General features: G+C 41.1%; 1 protein-coding gene across 1 annotated transcript in view; it reads left to right on the top strand.

Moving 5' to 3' along the window:
* The first annotated feature begins 1,790 nt into the window (after nt 1–1,790).
* TSPAN9 (tetraspanin 9) overlaps nt 1,791–20,391 on the top strand; it is a 365,810-nt gene continuing 347,209 nt past the window's right edge. Inside the window, exon 1 of the mRNA XM_075856056.1 lies at nt 1,791–2,017. The gene's annotated coding sequence lies outside the window, so the exon portion shown is untranslated. The remainder of the gene's footprint in view (nt 2,018–20,391) is intronic.

Below are 20,391 nucleotides of genomic sequence, written 5' to 3' on the forward strand. Positions count from 1 at the left end.
TAGTAGTAATATGTGGTCATGATGTAGAGGTATTATTCAGTAACAGTATGGGGGTATTATTCAGTCACTTTGTGGTTATGTTGTGGCAGTATTATTCAGTAACATTATGGGGGTATTATTCAGTAACAGTATGGGGGTATTATTCAGTCACTATGTGGTTATGGTGTGGCGGTATTATTCAGTAACAGTATGGAGGTATTATTCAGTCACTATATAGTAGTAATATGTGGTCATGATGTAGAGGTATTATTCAGTAACAGTATGGTGGTATTATTCAGTCACTATGTGGTGTAATATGTAGATATGGTGTGGCGGTATTATTCACTAACAATATGGTGGTATTATTCAGTCACTATGTAGTGGTAATATGTGGTCATGGTGTGGAGGTATGTGGTCACCTTGTAGTGGTAATTGTGTGGCGGTATTATTTGTCCCTTGTATAATGGTATCATTGGCCTTGGAATATTGGGTGATATTTGTTAATTTTGAGGTATATTATCATACATAGAAAATTGTCTTATAACTATGCTGTTTTTGAGACTAGCAACACCACGGGGGCCTGCACATCCGCGCAAAAGTCTGGGGGGCAGGTTCAAAATTTGACCTTGAGCCCATAGGACTCTAGTTATGCCCCTGCTCGGCTGTTTCCCTAACTACCATTAAACTAAAAGTAGAGAGTCTCGCACATGCGCAGCCAGCTCTCCAGTCATTCTCTGCCTGAATGTGGCGGCCAGGTGGGACAACCCCGTACTTTACTTAGGTGCACACGTGTGACCCGCACCTATCAGACATTAATGACATATGCTGTGGATATGCCATAAATTTATGAGTTTGGAATACACCTCCAATGTCTGTATTACGGCCGCAAGACCTGGGTGCCCCCTGCAGTTCTAATAAACCGAACACCATAGAACCTTATGTTGATCTAAGTTTGGTTCAGTAGTACCTCAGGTTCTGGGTGTTGGGGCCATAATATTAACATGCAGTATACTTTTTTTTGTAGAATCCCGTTGTACGAAATAATCTACTTTGCAATTCCATACCTAAAAAAAAAAAGGTGTATCGACGTATACCACTCTATTGGAGGCCAAGAGACCCTAAAATGTGAATGGGGCCTAAGACAGTGGCAAAGCAAACCCTCTAGTAGCTGCATTGGTGGCCATACTGACTGTCACCCAGTATTCCCAGAAAAAAATACCAAAAAGAAAAAGCCGAATACAATTCTAATCCACTGAAGTTTTCACTTTTAGGCAGAATTGCTCTTCAACAATAGATTTTCCTCATTCTATTTTCCTAACATCTCATTGCAAACAAGAATCTCTCATAAAAAAACGTCCAATCTGAACACAAGGAACGACTTTGGCGAGAGAAAACTGCACGTTAAGCTTTGCGGATCTAGAAAGAAAAAAAAACGATGACATTTTCCAGGGATTCCAATCTAAATACAAATGTTTTAATGCGAAATATTTTGGCCAAACGCATTTCGGGACAATACTGGCAGGATGCAATTTTTGGAAGAATTGTGATGCTGGTATTTGGGGTTTCATTGAAATTCTATGAACCAGGGCATTGTTTATTTGCTGGCGGAGGGCTGGTTTTGATCCTGAATGCTTTTAATCTTTGGGGAATGTGTGTGTTGTGAGGGACTGCTGCTGGCCTTGTCATTACAGGGAAGGCAGGAGAGGGAGGGGGTTGTCTAGAAGGAGGAAGGAGGTACAGAAGAGCTCCGTCACAAGAAGAGGTGGAGTTCTCCTACTCCGTGACCCTGCTATACTGTAACTGAATCCCAATGTGGCTGCACTTTTTTATGCCAGAGCAGCCTGTTGCTCCATCTCCCTCTCCCCCAACCATTTCCGCCTCTAGCAAACCAGTGACTCCCAGCAACAAATGACTGGTTAACGCAGGAAAATCCCAACACAATTCTCTATTTTGCATTTGTTTCAACCCTGAATTTCCTCTTCTTCTCTTGGGATCTGCCTCCTCCCCTGGTCTCTTGGAATACACATTGTGCCCAGAGGTGAGTAATTACTTTTTCATGTAAATTCCTGAGATGTAGCAGAGCTGAATCTGTCATCTAACATTTAGCGGTTGCATTATTTGTGCACAAGAATAACTTTCCCAAGAGGTTTACCTGCACTCTTATGTAATGTCATTGATAACACATCATGAACTGTGCCAAATGACAAACTCAGCACTACTATGTCAGGATCTTGTAGTGAATGCTGGCAGAACGTTAAAAGACGCATGATTATTTTTAGACAATTTGTTTCTTTAACCTTTATTATGTGGTTCCTTGATACAGTTGATATTGAAGGTTTGGCAGGGATTTGAGATTTTGGGAATGTACTGTAGATGGATGACTCCATTCGATTGTAAGCTCTGAGGGTACAGGATCCCCTCTAAATAGCAAACGCTTTGGGAAAGTAGTAGCGTTTGTCCGGTATAATGTAAGCTCTTGGGTATATGATCCCCTCTACAAGCAGAGCTTTTGGGAGAGTACAAGCATTAGTCCAGTAGAATGTAAGCTCTTGGGTATAGAATCCACTCTTGGTAGATCAGAAGTAATAATGGACTGTAATAGAGTTACTCCTTTGATTATAAGCTCTTATGTGATAGGACCTCCATACAAGTAGCTGAGACATTAGAGTGTGATTGAGATAATCCTATAGATTGTAAGCTCTTGGGGTATAGGACCCCAATGTTACATCAGAATTTGGGAATGTACTGTAGTAGACTAAGCCTACTGGATTGTAAGCTCTTACGTTATAGGATCCTCTCTTTGTATCTGACATTTTAGGAATGTACTGTAATAGAGTTAGTCCTTTAGATTGTAAGCTCTTACGGGATAGGACTCCCCTCCCCTGGGTGTCTGAAACTTTAGGAATGTACTGGAGTCGAGTTAGCTCTTTAGATTGTAAGCTCATATGGGGTAGGACTCACCACAGGTACCAGATACTTTGGGAATGTACTGTAGTTGAACTAGTCCTTTAGATTGTAAGCTCTTAGGGTATATGACCACCTCCAGGTAGCTGAGACTTTGGGAGAGGATTGAAGCATAGTTTGACCTTTAGATTGTAAGCTCTTAGGGTATAGGACTACCTAAAGGAAGTTGAGTCTTTGGGAGAGGATTGTAGTATAGTTTGTCCTTTCGATTGTAAGCTCTTAGGGTATAATACCACCTCCAGGTAGCTGAGTTTTTGGGAGAGGATTGTAGTGTATAGTTACTGGTTAGATTGTAAGCTTTTAGGGTATAGGATCCTCTCCAGGTAGCTGAAACTTTGGGATTGTACTGTAATATAGTCCTTTAGATTGTAAGATCTTACATGGTAGTACCCCCTGCCCTGGTAGCTGATACTTTGAAAATGTATTTGAGTTGAGTTAGATTGTTAGCTCTTAGGGTATAGGATGCTTTATTGGTAGATGAGACTTTGGGAATGTACAGTAGTTGAGCTAGTCTTTTAGATTGTCAGCGCTTAGGGTGTTTCCTTGTTAGTAGTTGTTTCAATTAATATTTGTATTCTAATTTTATTCCCCGAGAGTATGATTATTACTTGTAGTATTATTATTATTATTATTATTATTATTATTATTATTACTATTGTTATTACTACTATTATTATGATGATGATGATGATGATTATTATTATTACTATATGATTATTATTATTGTTACTATTATTATTATTATGATGTTGCTGCTGCTTTTGTTATTGTTTGCATTATCATAATATGAATTCTGCACTATTTGCGTTTTCCTGCTTCTCTTGATAATGACTGCATTTATATTATGCTGGGAGTAGTAGTCCCACAAAGTCTGGAGACTTTGGAAATGTATGACTCTGAATTCAATTGATTGCTCAGATCTATGGAGTTGTGTTCTGGGTATCTTGGTTTAGCTTTTGCCTGTCTCACTCAGAACCCCCCACCCCCATTCTTCCTGCTCTCGACTCTTTCCTGTGTATTGTTGTAGAGAAAAGAAAACCAAAACATCTTCACTTGGCTATGCTCGTATGAGTTACAGGACGGTAGGACCCGCCATGGTTGAGGACTGAATTGGCTATGCTCGTATGTGTTACAGGATCCGCCATGGTTTAGGACTGAACCAATATGTAAAAAAACCAAAAAACCCTTTAAGAAACATTCCAGTAATCCAGCAACTGATAGTCCAAAGATTCTGAGACTGGTTCTGGTATAGATTTTGGTATAGGTTCTGGCAAGGTTTTGTGTTAAGAGTTTTGCATGATATCCAATAATCCAGAAAATTCAATAATCCAGCATTCTGATGGAATTTTACAGTATTTTTTTTTTATAACCGTAAAAGTTAAGATAGAAGTTCAGTGTCAATCGCTGCAAGAAGAATATTCAATATGTCAAATTGAGATTTTACCTAAAATAATAACCAAAAAACTGGGCCAGGGACCGATCCAATTCCCCTCATTGGCACAGAGTTGGTTCTAAAACATTTCTGAATGATTGTTCTCCCTCATTATCTGTGTATAGGAAGCAGGAAGGTTTCTATTACATTATACATTTACATATACTTAAAGGGGTTGTCCCACCTTTACGACCTCTAGTTAAAAGCGGTTGTCCCAACATGACAACCCTTGTTTTAAATTACCTATGAGGACATACGGATATTATAGAGGGGATCCCCTGTTCAGGACACCCCTCTCTGAGCCAGAGCTGAGAGACAAGCAGTGGATCTCGCCCTGGCAGACTCGAGTTTTACATGGACGGCCATTCATTCAGGGGCATAGCTGGTCAAATTCCCCAATGGCAAAGTCAACTTTTGCTGGGGGGTTTGGGAGCTGGACCCGTAATATCAGCTCTCAGATTAAAGAGGTTGTCTGCGATTAACTATATTTTTATGGGGGGCTCCCAATTGTTCTCTAACATGTGCAATCGGGGGGAAAGAGGATGTTAGGAGATAACCTACCGCCAGAGGACCCCACACTATGACGTCCATATGTCCTAATATATTCAGAAAAGCCTGTCACACCCGTCTATACAGTATATATATATATATATACACACACAGATGTGCTGCGTGTATAGGATTTAATATAGTGCGTTGGACACTATGGATGTACATGTGTGAGCAAGTATCTCCATATCTCCATATAGTGCAGTCCCTTAGAACTTTTTATCTGAAAATTCACAGTCATTTTTTCAAAAATATTACAAAAATTTTCTAGAACATTTAAAAAATAAAAATAAAACCAATGATATGAGAAACTGTAATTGTGGTAGGGTTCTCAAAAAAGCTACTACTACCCCCATCTCCCCTCTGTATGAACCCAGCCTGAAGCAGGTTATTAATTAAGCAGCGGTATCTGACCTATAAATAACTATAATGGGGGAACACTCGCAGGTTCTTTGCACTTAAAGTGCAGCTGTTGCCTACATGCTGCGATCCAGCGTTCCTCTATGTAAGAATAATGGAGGCTCATGGGAAGAGTTTATGACACTGCATCCTGCAGACGTCAGGGGGCAATACAATATGCTAATACAAAGTTAATTGAAATTTTTGTCATACACCGTCTGCCCCGATTTTAGGGACTGCGGCTCCAGGGGCCGCATTGTCCGGCATGTCCAGGGTCAGCTGTGTACATTTGTCATTTCAATAAACTTTATTTGAACAAACCTGGAGAAACTTTTTAAAAAAATGTGCCATCTTAGATAGGAACATAGGCCCATCATACACCTTATTAGGGAATACAGAATTATTGGGCGCTATGTCTGCGCCCTTCTAATAATAAATATTAACTATTAATGGGAAAGCTGATTGAGAAGCAATATGGCCGCATGACAGTCCCCAAAACTATCCTAAATCAGGGGGATTTATCACTCCAAAATAAGCTTAGGAAATGTCTCAGCGGTCACTGAAGTGCCTGAAACAAGGGCTTGGCTATAGTGGGTGCAGAGGTAACAGTTCAACCTGGGCTCTGTTCACTGAGTTGGCCCCAAAGACCCCTCTACTAAAAGATTCCAGTGGTATAAATGGCACATAGTAGATGGTTGGGAACAGTGGCGTAACAATCGAGGTCGCAGGTGGTGGTACCGTGACCAGGCCAGGAGGGGAAGGAGGAGGTCAGCCTCGGATCCCCTCTGGTGTCCAGCCTCATGTTGCAGCATGAGGGGATCTGGGCGGGCCTCCTGCGGACAAGAGGAGACGGTAGCTGTGAGAAAAATATTTTCGTTTTTTATGTCCAATCTGTGGGGTCCGATTTGCAGCGGGGGGCATGGTCGGATTTGTGCAGGGGAGGCATGGGGCCCAGCACTCTCTTGGCACACCTCTGGGTGAGTATCCTGTTAGATTTTGCTTTAGGACTCCAGCTCCAAGTTAGGCCTGGAACTAGAGAAAAGGAAGAGAAGAGGATCAATAAGACACTACTTACTTACAGACAATTGTTTATTTTTATATTTAAAAGGGTAAAAAAACAACTTAATACATAGCAAGGTTTCAAAATAACTCTCAGATAATCACTACTACACTGTGTTATGCCTAGTGCAAGGCCTGAGGGGGTGGAGCTATTATCTCTTTGGTGTTCTTTGAATCTCTGGTGTCATGCTCCGCCCCCTCAGGCCCCACACTAGGTATAACACAGTGTATTAGTGTTACCTGGGGTGTTCCTTTAAAGGAAACCTCTGGCAAGGATGTCGAGATAAAGTCGTGTCACCAGTTGGTAGCAGCACCGGTTGCTAGGTTTCTTCTGGATTTACCCTTTAAATTTGATATAGCTGAAGATATGGCTACAGACACCACATACTAATGTAAAAGTCAGCGCTGTTTTTGGAAATCATGTCATTGTTCAAGAGTTTTGTGCAGAGGGTCATAAATGTTTGACTGAGAACAGAAGTAAATCCGAGTGAGTCATGTGACCTTTTTCTCTGGAAGAGGTGGCTCTGCTGCCGGGGGGCACTATTAAATTATTCATGTTTATTTGGGGGTAGTATTTTTTTGTTAGTGACCTTAATGTGAACTAATGTATGATATCTTCAGGATGCCAAGTCACTGATTGTCCAAACATGTCTTCCTTTAGAAATAATATGCCTCGAGAGTGTTTAAAATAAAAATTTCTGATTAACTTTAGGGTTCGTCAATGATCGGGATGTCATTATGCAGTTAAGTATTAACTTCTTCATAGCCACAGGTAGTGGCTAAAGTGGCTGGACAAAACATTTATGACCTATTAGGATAGGCCACCAACAGAGGTGTAATGTGGAGTTCCTTGGCCCCAATGCAAAATCACTGGTGTCTTCTTAGGGTATGTTCACACGGCCTATTTACGGACGTAATTCGGGCGTTTTTGCCCCGAATTACGTCCGAAAATAGCGCCTCAATAGCGCTGACAAACATCTGCCCATTGAAAGCAATGGGCAGACGTTTGTCTGTTCAGATGAGGCGTAATTTACGCGCCGCTGTCAAAAGACGGCGCGTAAATAGACACCCGCGTCAAAGAAGTGACCTGTCACTTCTTTGGCCGTAATTAGAGCCGTTATTCATTGACTCCAATGAATAGCAGCGCTAATTACGCCCGTAATTGACGCGGCGTTCAAGCGCCTGCAAATGCCGGTACGGCTGAAATTACGGGGATGTTTTCAGGCTGAAACATCCCCGTAATTTCAGCCGTTACGGACGCCCTCGTGTGAACATACCCTTAGGTAGAAGAAGGTCCTTTTGGTCCCTCAGGCATGAGGGCCTGGGTGCGACTGCTAACTCTGCATTATTATAGCTATGTCCTTAGCCATCAAAGTGTGATCGTGGTGGTCTGACACCCGAGACCCCCATTGATCAGCTAAATAAAGGGACCATGGCACTCAAGAGAACGCGGCGGCCCCTTCATTCTTTAACCAGGCACAGTGGCTTTGTTGTGCTGTACATGCGTCTGTGTCTAGTACTGTAGCCCCATTTACTTGAATGTATCTGAGCTGCGGTACTAAACACAACTACATGTATGGACAAACCACTGTCTGAATAAAAATTTAACTGCTGATCGTAGGTTTCCCGGGGTCGGACCCTCCACCAATCACAAATTTATGGCCTATCCTAATGATAAGCCATTAAAGGGGTTTGTTCACTACCGGACAACTGATGACCTTTCCACCGGATAGATCATCAGTATATGATCTGTGGGGTCCGGCACCCGGAACCGCACCGATCAGCCGCTCCGGCTGCCTCCGGCCACCGGATGTCAATACCGGAAGCAGGTGGCTCCGGTCACGGAATAGCAGCCAGGCTGCAGTACTGCAGCTCTGCTCCTATTCAAGTTAATAGGAGCAGAGCTGCAGTTCTGCAGCACGGTCGCTATGAAATGTACGGAGCCAACTGCTTCCGGACCGGTACGTTGCATATTGTGCAATGACATCTGGTGCCCAGAGGCAGATGGAGCAGCTGATCGGTGTGGGGTCCGGGTGTGGGACCCCCACATATCATATACTGATGATCTATCCAGCGGATAGGTCATCAGTTGTCTGGTAGTGGATAACCCCTTCAATTTTTTGCGGGAAAACTGCTTTCAGGTTCAGCTGTAGAAGCTCCACCAACATTGGATCTACTGACAGAAAATCTCTGACGGACATGATGTGATCAGCTGCTTACTGGGGGGGTTCTACTAAAGATGGGTTCACCATTCAGGGTCTGTAGAAAGCTGAGTGAAAATAAATCTGGCACTTTAATACATAGCTCATAGCTACTGTATTGTTCCAGGCTATTTTCGGCTCTGGATTCCCCTTGTGATGTTATATTTAAGGCAGATTGGGAACCAGACCTTAAATACCTCCTCGGTTAATTATGGCCATGTATGTGTCTCGCTGACAGATCACTTATTTATTTTTGACTTGTTAGAAGATGCACAACCAAGTATAGACCTAATTATTTATTTAACAGTTTACTTCATGTAATAATTGGCTTAGGGCTTTACTTTGTTGTAACCGTTACTACAGACGGAATACAGATCACATATTGGAGGCTTAGTTCAGTGTCATGGGATCTATCGGGGGCCATGCCTCTCTTATTGTAACCTTCACATCCAAAATGGTTGCTAAAATGTGGGTGTAAATGACCCTGTGGATCCCCTATAAATACAATAGTAACCATCAGGAAAAACTTCACCTGTACGGCCATCACCGGATTTCAGTGGGGGGGCAGATATGGTATGTAGGGGAGAAGGACATCGTTGTCTAGTTGAAGGCCACATTGACCGCACACATTGATCGCACACATTGTCCCGCTCATCGTCAGTGATGGAACCGCCATGATGTACTGATGCATCATGGCAGGAATTGGTCAGTGTTGTACAACATTTTGTGGTTATAGAAAAGGATCCACTGATCAGGATGGAAAAACTGGGACTCAATGGAATGGAAAAATTGCATGAGAAGTTCTTGTGAGGTATGGCAACGATTCGCCCGCGAGTCCTGGTAAATCTTGAAATTACTGTGACCTTAAAGTTTTGCTGAAGGAAAAACAATCACAAGCGAACTTACGCCCATCACAAAAAAAAAAAATCCAGATATTTAGTTGGAATTTTTGCAACTTTTAAAAAAAAAAAAATTCCCAATAAGGAATCATTAAATTTGGATCGTGGTTGCTGAAATGGTGAGTTGTGTTGCCATGGAGCCCCTGCTTTACCCATTCAGCAAAAAAAGCTCTGGGTCATACGGAGCTGGCAGTTTGTAACAATGTTTATTTTCTTAAGTTTATTAAATCGAAGCGAAAGGTCAATGAACCCCAAAAAAAATGAATGTCCAGTTTCTTGTTTTTACAGTTAATTAGGAAACATCCCTCAAGAGTCGATAAACTTAAAGTTATGAGTGTAGATTCTTAACCTTCCGACTCCTACACGTAGCAAATCTTGAAGAAATAGTTCACTGAAAGTTTTTAGACCTTATAGCTATTTGTGCCAAGAAGATAAAAGGTAAATTGCGTAACTAAAATATGTATCTAAGTCGTTGCTATGGAGATTCTAAAATTCTGAATTGTGCTGACTTTTATTAGACTGTACCTTGTTAGCAAAATGTATCATGAATACAAATTACGGTGATGCTCGGTGATTGTAGGGCAAAGTATCAAAAAAACTTTTTGTCACACACGTAGGTATGTTCCACCATACTTTTTGAACCCTCCTTCAATTCGTTAGGGTTTATGTCCCTTATGGACTTAAGAGACCAAAGAGTTAAAAAAAAAAAAGCTCCGTCACTGGCAGATTAATTTCATAATATATCCTAATATGGGTCGGAGCTCAGTTTTTCTGACACAGAGCTCCAAATCATCTGCTTCCCTTCACACAACCATAGAGTAACAGAAGCACTCCGTTGTTTTTTTTTGGAACCCCGTTTGCAAATGTAATGCAGTATGATGTGGACATGTGTATTGATTTACCTGGTGCTGTATTTTACGGGTAGCCACTCAGGTCTAGGACCTCTTCACAAATAGGCTATGTTTTTAAGGGAAAACAGCCTCTGATTTTCAGCCGTTTTTTAAGCATCAAGCGTTTATTGAGGCGCTTTTTACGTTGAGACAATGAAAAACGGCTCCAAAAACCGCTCAAGAAGTGACATGCACTTCTTTTTTACTGGGCTTTTTTTTTTTACAAAAGGGAGGGGGGTTGGTTTTTTAAAATATAAAATGCTTGCTGCCTACAGTCACCACTAGGGGGAGCTTAGCAGCTTACTGCATACAGATTTATTATTGAGTTGAATGTATAAAGAGTCTACACTAAGCTCCCCCTAATGGTGGATGTAAGCAGAAAAAATGCAGGGGATTTGGAGTTTTGTATCAGAAAGATGGAGCTCTGACCACTATGAAGATATTTCATGAAATTTAGGTAAAAATAAAACACCAAAAAGTTTAAGGGTGGATATTCTCATAGCTTTAGCATTATATTAGGGAAAATATTTGTAAGCAGTTTCCAAATATTACACTGCTATCTAACAGCCCCCCTAAGGGTGATTTTGAAGACTCAAGGAAATAAAGTCGATATACTGGCAGCCCTGGACGGCGACCACCCATATAGGGTGCCAGTCCATAATAACATTGTATTAGGGAATTGCTTAAAATGAAATCCCCTAAATTTATAGTTAACCTGGTTCCCCTTTTTGCTAATCAGAAGCAATATGCAAATGCAGTCTATCAATCTGTTATTAAGATAAATCATTAGCTTCCAACATAATGAGCCACAAGCCGTCACTCTTCCGTATGCTGCCAGTGTTCATCATTATCTTCAGCTGTTGTGGCTTAGCGATGTGGCAGACAGTAGCAATGTCATTAATCATCAAAGCGCCAAGTCCTGCCCCATCCAGTAGTCACAGCCCTCTCATGGAATATTCTCTAGCATTGTTAGGAAAATTTAATGGTATTAACCCTTTCTGTTCACTTTACTTTAGTGCTGAGAAAATGGCTGAAATATGTAAAATGTAAGATAAAAGCCAACTACTATCCTTTCCATCTCACAACGGGATCCATAGGACTTTACTAGAGTCTGTGTTTTGTAATGTTAAAAAATATCCCAAATCCTTCCTCTTCCATAAAGATCGCTGTTACAATTCTAAAATAATATGTTTTATCGGTTGTGGCCACTAGAGGGACAATTTTTAGACATCTGTATTCAGTTACTATTGATATTAATGGGATTCGTGTACAGATCGCCCCTAATGGTGATAACAGGTAGCCAAGGTTTGTAAATGTATGTGTGTGGAGGAGCAGACAAACAATGCCCTGTACTAAAGAAATTAAAATGATAAAAAAATATATTTTTCTGTAGTCGCCACTAGGGGGCGATCTGTAGACAGCTGCATACAGTTTATATTGAAGAATATGAATCGTCTAGTGCCCCTAGTGGTGATAACAGGTGGCCAAGAGAGAAATATTATCCTGCAGCAACTAAAAAGCTGGATCACCGTAGCCTCGTCAACTATACTAGGAAAATGCCTCGGCACTGGAGACCTTCGGCCGCTGCCCAGCAGTTAGCATGATCCAAAAATATATATATTAATCTTTTTGTTTAACATTTTTTGGCCCTGCTTTGTTTTTCTTTCAAGGCGCAGCAGGGGGTTAGTTTAGGTGTTTGTTTTTTTTTACCAGGTGTGTTCCCTGAGGCTACTCTATAGGAAATAAAAAGAGCCTAAAAAAAAAATACATGTCAAAAATGTGTGACTACAAAAAACGCCACCTTAAGAAAGCTTGTGAAAAAAAAAATTCATTAAATTCACGGCATTTTTTCTAAGCCCCCCCCAAAACACACAAAAAAGTGTGTGTGTGTATATGTATATGTGTGTGTGTGTATGTGTGTGTGTGTGTGTATATGTGTGTGTGTATATGTGTGTGTGTATATGTGTGTGTGTATATGTGTGTGTGTATATGTGTGTGTGTATATGTGTGTGTGTATATGTGTGTGTGTGTGTGTATGTGTGTGTGTGTGTGTGTGTGTGTATATGTGTGTGTGTATATGTGTGTGTGTGTGTGTGTATATGTGTGTGTGTATATGTGTGTGTGTGTGTATATGTGTGTGCGTGTGTATATGTGTGTGTGTGTGTGTGTGTGTGTGTGTGTGTGAAAGAACGCATTTACATCGCGTTTGTGCTATCCACCGAGCCTATAAGTTTTTTTTTATAAGAACGTGGACCATTGAAAGTGAATATACAAAGGTGTACCATTTTCTGTTTATGTCTGCGTTTTTATAGCGTGTACGTTTAGCATATACTCATACGTCGGTATACGTTTCTGTCCGTTTATTACCTAAAAAAAGTATACGCCGAGCTATACGTTTCAATACTTTTTTAGTGTTTAAAAAACGTATACGCCCGGTGGATAGCACAAACGCGATGTGAATGGGGCCTTAGGGAGTATTCCCCCTGGAACCTTTTACACGGGCCGATGATCTGTAGAACGAATCACCCGATTCCAATCATCAACCCCTGTAAAAGGACCCATCGATCGGCTGACAAATGAGCAAACGTTCGTTTGTTGACTGATCGCAGCTTTTATGTGTAAACAGGGGACGTGCTCCCGACAATGACGTAAACCCTATGGGGACGCACAATCTCGTTTGTCCCCATACAGTACAATGATTGCTCCATGTAGATGATGCTAAATAAGTGCAGATCGACGTGCTATATCGCTGATCGCCGCGTGTTTACCGGCCCCTCTAAACTTCACCACTTCCCAAACAAGGGTCAGGGGTCAAATTCTTCACATAGGTGGAAGTCCCACTTCTCAGACATTTATCCCAAATCCTAAGGACATGCTACAAATATTTAGGTGGTATTTGCCTCGTTGTCCAGACCTCACAAGAAGAAACCCCACGTCTTTGCTTATATTCAGATGTGGCTAATTTGCTTTTTTAGTAAACAGCAGCTGTCCATAAAACAGCCAGAAACGTACCTAAATATCCATTAGACAGCCTTAAAAAAAAAACATAAGGACAACCCCCTCCCCCTTCCTCAGCACTGAGTATATAAACACTTATATACTATGGAGCCACCTTACATATTAATATTATATTAGGGAATTGCATTAAGAGCAATTTTCTAATATAAGGTCATAAAACAGAGGCGATACAGATAACAGAATCGGAATTCGCCTCCTCTGCCGTTCTCCAATATCGCCATTACTGCTGCTTGACAATAAGAACATTTTAGGGAATTGCTTTACTTCATACTAATCTTTCTTTATGACTGTGTAAATAAAGTTTATTCAAAAATGAACAAGAGCTGCTCATATTTTGTAAATATATTGTAGGCCTTATGTACCAAAACTGAGAAATACTGGCCTTGTGACCCATAACAACCAATCAGAATGAAGCTTTCATTTTCTAATCTGCAATGGAAAATGGAACCATAGTCTCTGGTTGCTATGGGCAACCTCACCATTTTCTTTTAAATATGAAAAAAAAAGGTAGTGATGTGTTGACTTCAATAAACTTTATTTATACAGTCACAGAGAAACCCCTAGAATTGAAAACATTACCTTGAAGTCAATTTATATTAGGGAATTGTATAATAATCTATTCTATTATACCTGTATGTTATTAGGAGTGATCCCGATGATGAAGAAGGGCTTTCGACTTATTTTTTGCATAACAAAATATGCCATTTTTCTTTTTTTGTTAGTTATTTTTAATTGAAACACAATGCTAACAGTCGAAATTTTGCACAAAACGGACCACAAAAGGCCGGGATTTATGCTAATTTGTATTAAAAATTAACTCTTCTGGTCTTTTGGGGTTTTTCCTGGGCAGAATGGGGGATGAGGCTTTAAACGTCCAAAGATGTGAGATTAAAATTTTGGTACGTATGGGAAAAGTGACCTTTTTGGGTTTCTTATGGCTCCAGGGTCCAAGTGTGACGGCAATCTCAGTACCCTCCTATAATCACAGCCCTGCTCATACCCGATTTTCTAAAATAAATAATAAAGACAAAAAAAGACTTTAAAGGACCCTCAACCTGAAAATCTATACCTCCATTTGCTGCACAGTAGGATACAATCTATTGTTTCCTGTTGTCCGTCATTTCAGGCTGGTGAGAGGCTAAATGTTGGTTTACACGGACAGATTTCTACCCATAACGAGCACCGATCGTCGATATAACAAGTAGATCGTCGCTCGTTAACAGGCCCCTTTAGGGCTTGTCCACACGTTCCGGAGTTCCTGCAGAAAATTTATGCAGTAATTCCGTTGAAAGTATATGACTTTCCGCTGCGGCAAAAACGCACCATTTCCTGCGTTTTTGACTGCAGAAAATGGTGCATATTTTGCTGCGTTTTTCTCAATGCCGGAAGATGGTGACATCTCCCTCTGAAAAATGCAGCAATTCAGTCCACTCTCCGCTGCAGGAATTTACATGCTGTGGTCCGAAAAATGCGCACCGCATGTCAATTTCTGCTTGGAATATTTACGCATTTGTTATATCTCACCCACTTTGCTGCTACTGTATTCTGCTGCGTTTTTTCCATCCGCAATTCCAGACAGGAAAAATACAACAATTCCACTACGTGTGGACGAGCCCTTACACAGGCAGATGCTTTACTTTATAGGGACTAATGATCAATAATACGATCTTTCGGTCACCATCTTTTTGCATCATTGTCGGCAGCACATCCCCTGTTTACACGAGTTGTGCTGCCGACAACGGGGATTTTATAGGCGCATAAACTATGTTGCTTGTTTGTTGGCTCATCGCTGCCCTGTTTACACGGGCCAATAAGTGGGAGCGAATGATCGTTTGGATGATTATTGTCTCGTGTAAATGGGTCTCAAGGGGGTTGTCCAGGATTAGAAAAACACGGCTTCTTACTTACAAAAACAGCACCACACGTCCATGGGTTGTGCCCGGTATTTCGGTATTGCCTGGTATTATATTGGTTGAGCTCTATTGAATTGAATAAGACTGAATTGCAATACCACACAAATCCTGTGGACAGGTGTGGTGTTGTTTTGGGGGGAAAAAGTAGCCATGTTTTTCTAATCCCGGACAACCCTATTTAGGGTATGTTCACATGCAAACTCAAAAACACCTGAAAATACTTAGCTGTTTTCAAGGGAAAACAGTTACTGACTTTCAGACATTTTTTATGGCACTCACGATTTTCGCTGCGTTTTTTACTGCCGTTTTTGGAGCTGTTTTCTATAGAGTCTATGAAAAACAGCTCTAAAAACGGCTGACGAAGGGACATGCACTTCTTTTTCGCAGCGTTTTTTTTAAAAAAACGGCCGTGTAAAAAAACGGCCCGTCGGAGCAGAACGCCGTTTTTCCCATTGAAATCAATAGGCAGATGTTTGGAGGCATTCTGCTTCCGATTTCGTAAATGCCCGAAAAACGGCCGAAAATAGGCCATGTGAACAACATACCCTAACTGTAGTGTTCTTTAATGGCATGACTAATAGGAAGTCCAGGAAAATTCCTGTCCTAATCATCACTACTCTATGTCACATATCTCCAGTTGTTAGAACTTCCATATATATATATATATTTATTGTCGTTTAACGCTACTGAACTTCTATAAGCTGACAAGTTTCGTTTTACTGGCCCTTTAAATCTTTGTTTGAAAAACTTGTTTTTATGGCTGCGGCAGTGATCAATGGGAGGACTGTCTGTAACCAGACCGGCATTCACCTCCCGTCCTGTTTGTATAGTGCGAAATTATAATGAGGGTGGATTCAAAGGGGCAATTCTACGGGGTGTGTGCAAAATATTAAAGAGGATTCTATGGGTTGTGTTGTTATCTTGTCTGTGTCTTTGTCTTTTTTGAACAACTCGATCCAGTTGGAGAGGAACAAGAACAGCAAATCATTAATGTTTTTGGTAGTCTTTTTGTTGTTTTAAGTCAGGGACTAGGGGATGGAATTTTTTTGAGTACATAGAACTGTGATGTGATGAAATACTAAAGACATCGACCTTGGTCAATGGAGAATATTTTCTAGATCTTGAATATATTTGACATTATAGGGCACTTGTAGGGGTGCCACCTTTTCCACCTAAATATACTGGCCAAGTGTTAGGGTATATTTACATACAACTTTTTCTTCACTGTAAAACCGCAACATTCAATTCCGAAAATCATGCGAAAAAAGTCTGATGTAAATATATTTACTCTAATCGGGAGTCTCTGACCTCATTTCCCAACTCTGGGGCCCGAGCGGTACAGGCAGGCAGTGTGCTCATGTCTGGCTGCTGAGTTAATCTTATAGGCTTCGTTTTTACTGCCACAAGTATATAATTGTCTCTGGTTCTGCGCTGCGGCAACAAAATCACCCGTGACCTAGTCCTGGAAGATGACGTTTCTAGGGCTGTATGTAACATCCAATTCAGTCTGATTGTGACTGTGTATGCACTGTCTTATTAAGAAAAATTACCAGCACATGCTATTCCAGAAAACTAAATTAGGCACCAGCCTCCCGGTATTAATACCAGCTGGGCCAGTGGTTTACAGGCCCGGGTGGCAACCCCAGGCGCCCATTCATATAATACATGTCGCGCCAAGTCCACCGGTTGGGGGAGATGATCTATATAGCTACTCTCCAATGTGGCTCAACTGCCCCCCTTCTTTGATGGCCATATGCCCTAGTATGACATATGGACAGGGGTTGTCTAGTTTCGACTACCCCATTCTCAAGTACGCTATGATAGCCATGGCCCCATTACTCCCCTCTGCATTTTTATGTACTATAATTGAAGAGAAGTATGAGAAACTACGTATAAGTCTGCCATAGTTTTGTTGTTTTTTTGCTTATAGAGTCGGAATTATATATTTTGATTAACTATTATGTTTGGTTTCCCATGGAATTGTATTACAGTCATAGAACCAGGTAGTCAATGTGCCCAAAAATTATCTGCTGACACCTAAAAAAAAAATTCTTAGAGTTATTATTTGGCTATGGATTTGATATAACTTAGGGCTTGTTCAGACAAACGTTGGGAAACTTGGTCGTTTTTTCACGTCCGCTTTGCCCCCTTGCGAGTCCCGTTTTCACAGATCCCCATAGACTTGAGTCTATGGAGGGATCCATGAAAACTGAAGAAAATAGGACATGTTCTATTTCTCAATGGACCCTTCACACGGTTCACTGAAACAACGGCCGTGTGCACAGCCCCATTGAAATACATGCGTCCGTGTGACAGCCGTCGTTTAAATGGCCGTCACACAGACGTATTCTACGTTCGTCTGAATAAGCCCTAACTCGTAAAGTGTATAGCAATCTGTCCATTCCTGGATATAAATAAAGTGTAGTCTACCCCGTGTGTAACAAAAATATACGTGTGCAAAAAATGACGCTTCCCAATGGTGTCCTGTCACCTAGGCCCCCACGGCCCTTGTATAAACATGCAGTGGCAGTATATTGTCACACTTGTGACCCTCCTCTTGTACAGTAATTCATCATCAATATTTTAGGCTACAGGTTTATAGGTTGAAAGTGTAGATTCAATTTTGTAGACCCTACACAAAGACTTTAGGTAAAGGAGTTTTCCTCTTTGCTCAATCTCTAAGGGTATGTGCACACACAAAATAAAAAAAAAGGCTGAAAATACGGAGCTGTTTTCAAGGGAAAACAGCTCCTGATTTTCAGACGCTTTTTAAGGCGCTCGCGTTTTCTGCTGCGTTTTTAACGGCCGTTTTTGGAGCTGTTTTTCTATAGAGTCTATGACAAACGGCTCCAAAAACAGCTGAAGAAGTGACATGCATTTCTTTTACGTGGCCGTTTATTTACATGGCCGTTTTGAAAAACGTCCACGTAAAAAACGCCCCGTCGGAACAGAACACCGTTTTTAACATTGAAATCAATGGGCAGATGTTTTGCTTCCAATTTTTCAGCCGTTTTTCGGGACGTTTACGGCCTGAAAAACGGCTGAAAACACTCCGTGTGAACATACCCTAAGAGTATAATGATAAGTTGATCACAGGTTATCCCATTACTGACATCGCCAGTGATCAGATGTAATCTTTGAGGGAACTTGGGGGCAATTATTAAATTCCCCCGCAGCGCCACCACAGGGGAAATGTATCATTACACAGTACCAATAGAAGTCATTGTCAGTTGCAGCCTTGTAAAGTCGCTCATACCATGACAGATCTTTATCCCATCAATAGAAGCCTAGACCAAGTTAAAGATCAAGGCAGAGATCGGTCATCGATTTGTCGTTTTAGAGTTATTGTCCAGGACGACAACCATGAAAGACCAACCAAGAACCACAAGTTGTTCAGAAAGCGTTTGTCTGAAATCTCTGTATGTATGGCCAGCTATACTGATTGCTGGGGGACCCTTTGTGATCTGCTTATTGTCAATGGACCCTCTTAACAAGTAAGGATTGTCCAAAGTGGAGAACCACTTTACTCACTAGTTTCTAATACAATGGACAACCCCTTTAACTCACTTCATCCTAATACAGTGGACTGGTCGAGAAAACCAATTTTTTAAATACCCTATTTGGGAATGTTGAGCTAATACAGAAGGGGTCCCATGTTCAGGTCCCTCAACTATTAGCCAAAGAGGAGAGAAGCTAAACAGACTGTTTCTATCTTTTAAGGACTCAACATGTCCGTGCATTACCTGGACAGACCAGTGATTTCAATAGACACTGTGTAATGCTTCATTTTCCCTGTGGTGGCGCTGCTGGAAAATTGACCGCTTGCTGTCAGATTTGTCTACAGATTGCAGACGAATGTTTCTGGGTATCTAAGCAGCAGGACAACCTGCCAGCAGCTTTTAATCAGAAGACCCTCTTGGTACACATTCACAAATGATATTTTTGTACCGGAGTCAATGATCTCTCAATGGAATCTGAGCTTTTTTGGTTTGTACATGATGAAGCAGAATTAAAACAAACTAGGCGAACGTCCAGAGCGACGGAAAACATAACATGTAGAAATAACATAAAAAAATAATAAAAAATCTGTTCATTTCAGCAGCAGGAGAAGAAGATTACCCATCCTGCTCTCCCCTGTAGACAAATTATCCCGCCGTGTAAACGGCAATACAAGTTACAATATCAGATAAATGATGAGGGTTAGCATCCAATAGAGTTGCACAGGGGTCCTGAGTTAATTTCAGTGTGCTGTGCTAGCCCTTTATCTGGCTCGTTGGGGTCCCCTCTGACATCAACACCAAGGGCACATGCCTCACCAGCCCCCACCTCACTATGACCCTGACTAATGTTCCCTCTAAGATTTGCGCTATGAAAAGTAAAGAGTTAAAACAACATATGAGGTCAACAAGCCCAAAAAAAGCTCTACCTGTCTAGGGTGTGGGATTTTTTTTAACGCTGTCATTACCAGAGAGCACAGCTGGGTGGGAACACGGAAATGAAATGCGGGACAGAACCAATTTTTGCCTTCCGTAAGATGCTTAGGCTTCTCGACTCGGATAGTTGTGATAGTTGAAATCGCAGTTGCCTCAGTAATGTTACTAAAAAGAACATGTGTTACTCAGGATGACCCTGCTGAAGCCAGAGCCTGCTGAAATATGTAGGCGTGAGTATATATATATATATATATATACATATATATATATACACATATATATATATATATATATATACATATAAAATTAGTCTAAATATTTATAAAAAGACCTCAGCAATGAGTCAGCTTGAAAGTTGTATAATGTAAATGTAAAGATCCCTTATTTTTTATTAGAATTACGTCACATGATATGTCATTTTCAGCTACCATTTTTAAACCTGTCTTAACCTGGGTGGAGCTTAAAAATTGGTGCGGGAAAAATTCCATCATGGAGATATCAGCCATGAGTTGCTACAGTGTAGAAACCGTACTGTAAGGGTATGTTCACACGGCTTATTTTCAGCAGTTTTTCGGGCTGTAAACGGACGAAAAACGGCCGAAGAATTGGAAGCTGAACTCCAAAGATCTGCCCATTGATTTCAATGGGAAAAACG

Source organism: Rhinoderma darwinii, chromosome 3 (assembly GCF_050947455.1).
Source record: "Rhinoderma darwinii isolate aRhiDar2 chromosome 3, aRhiDar2.hap1, whole genome shotgun sequence".
Classification (NCBI taxonomy): domain Eukaryota; kingdom Metazoa; phylum Chordata; class Amphibia; order Anura; family Rhinodermatidae; genus Rhinoderma; species Rhinoderma darwinii.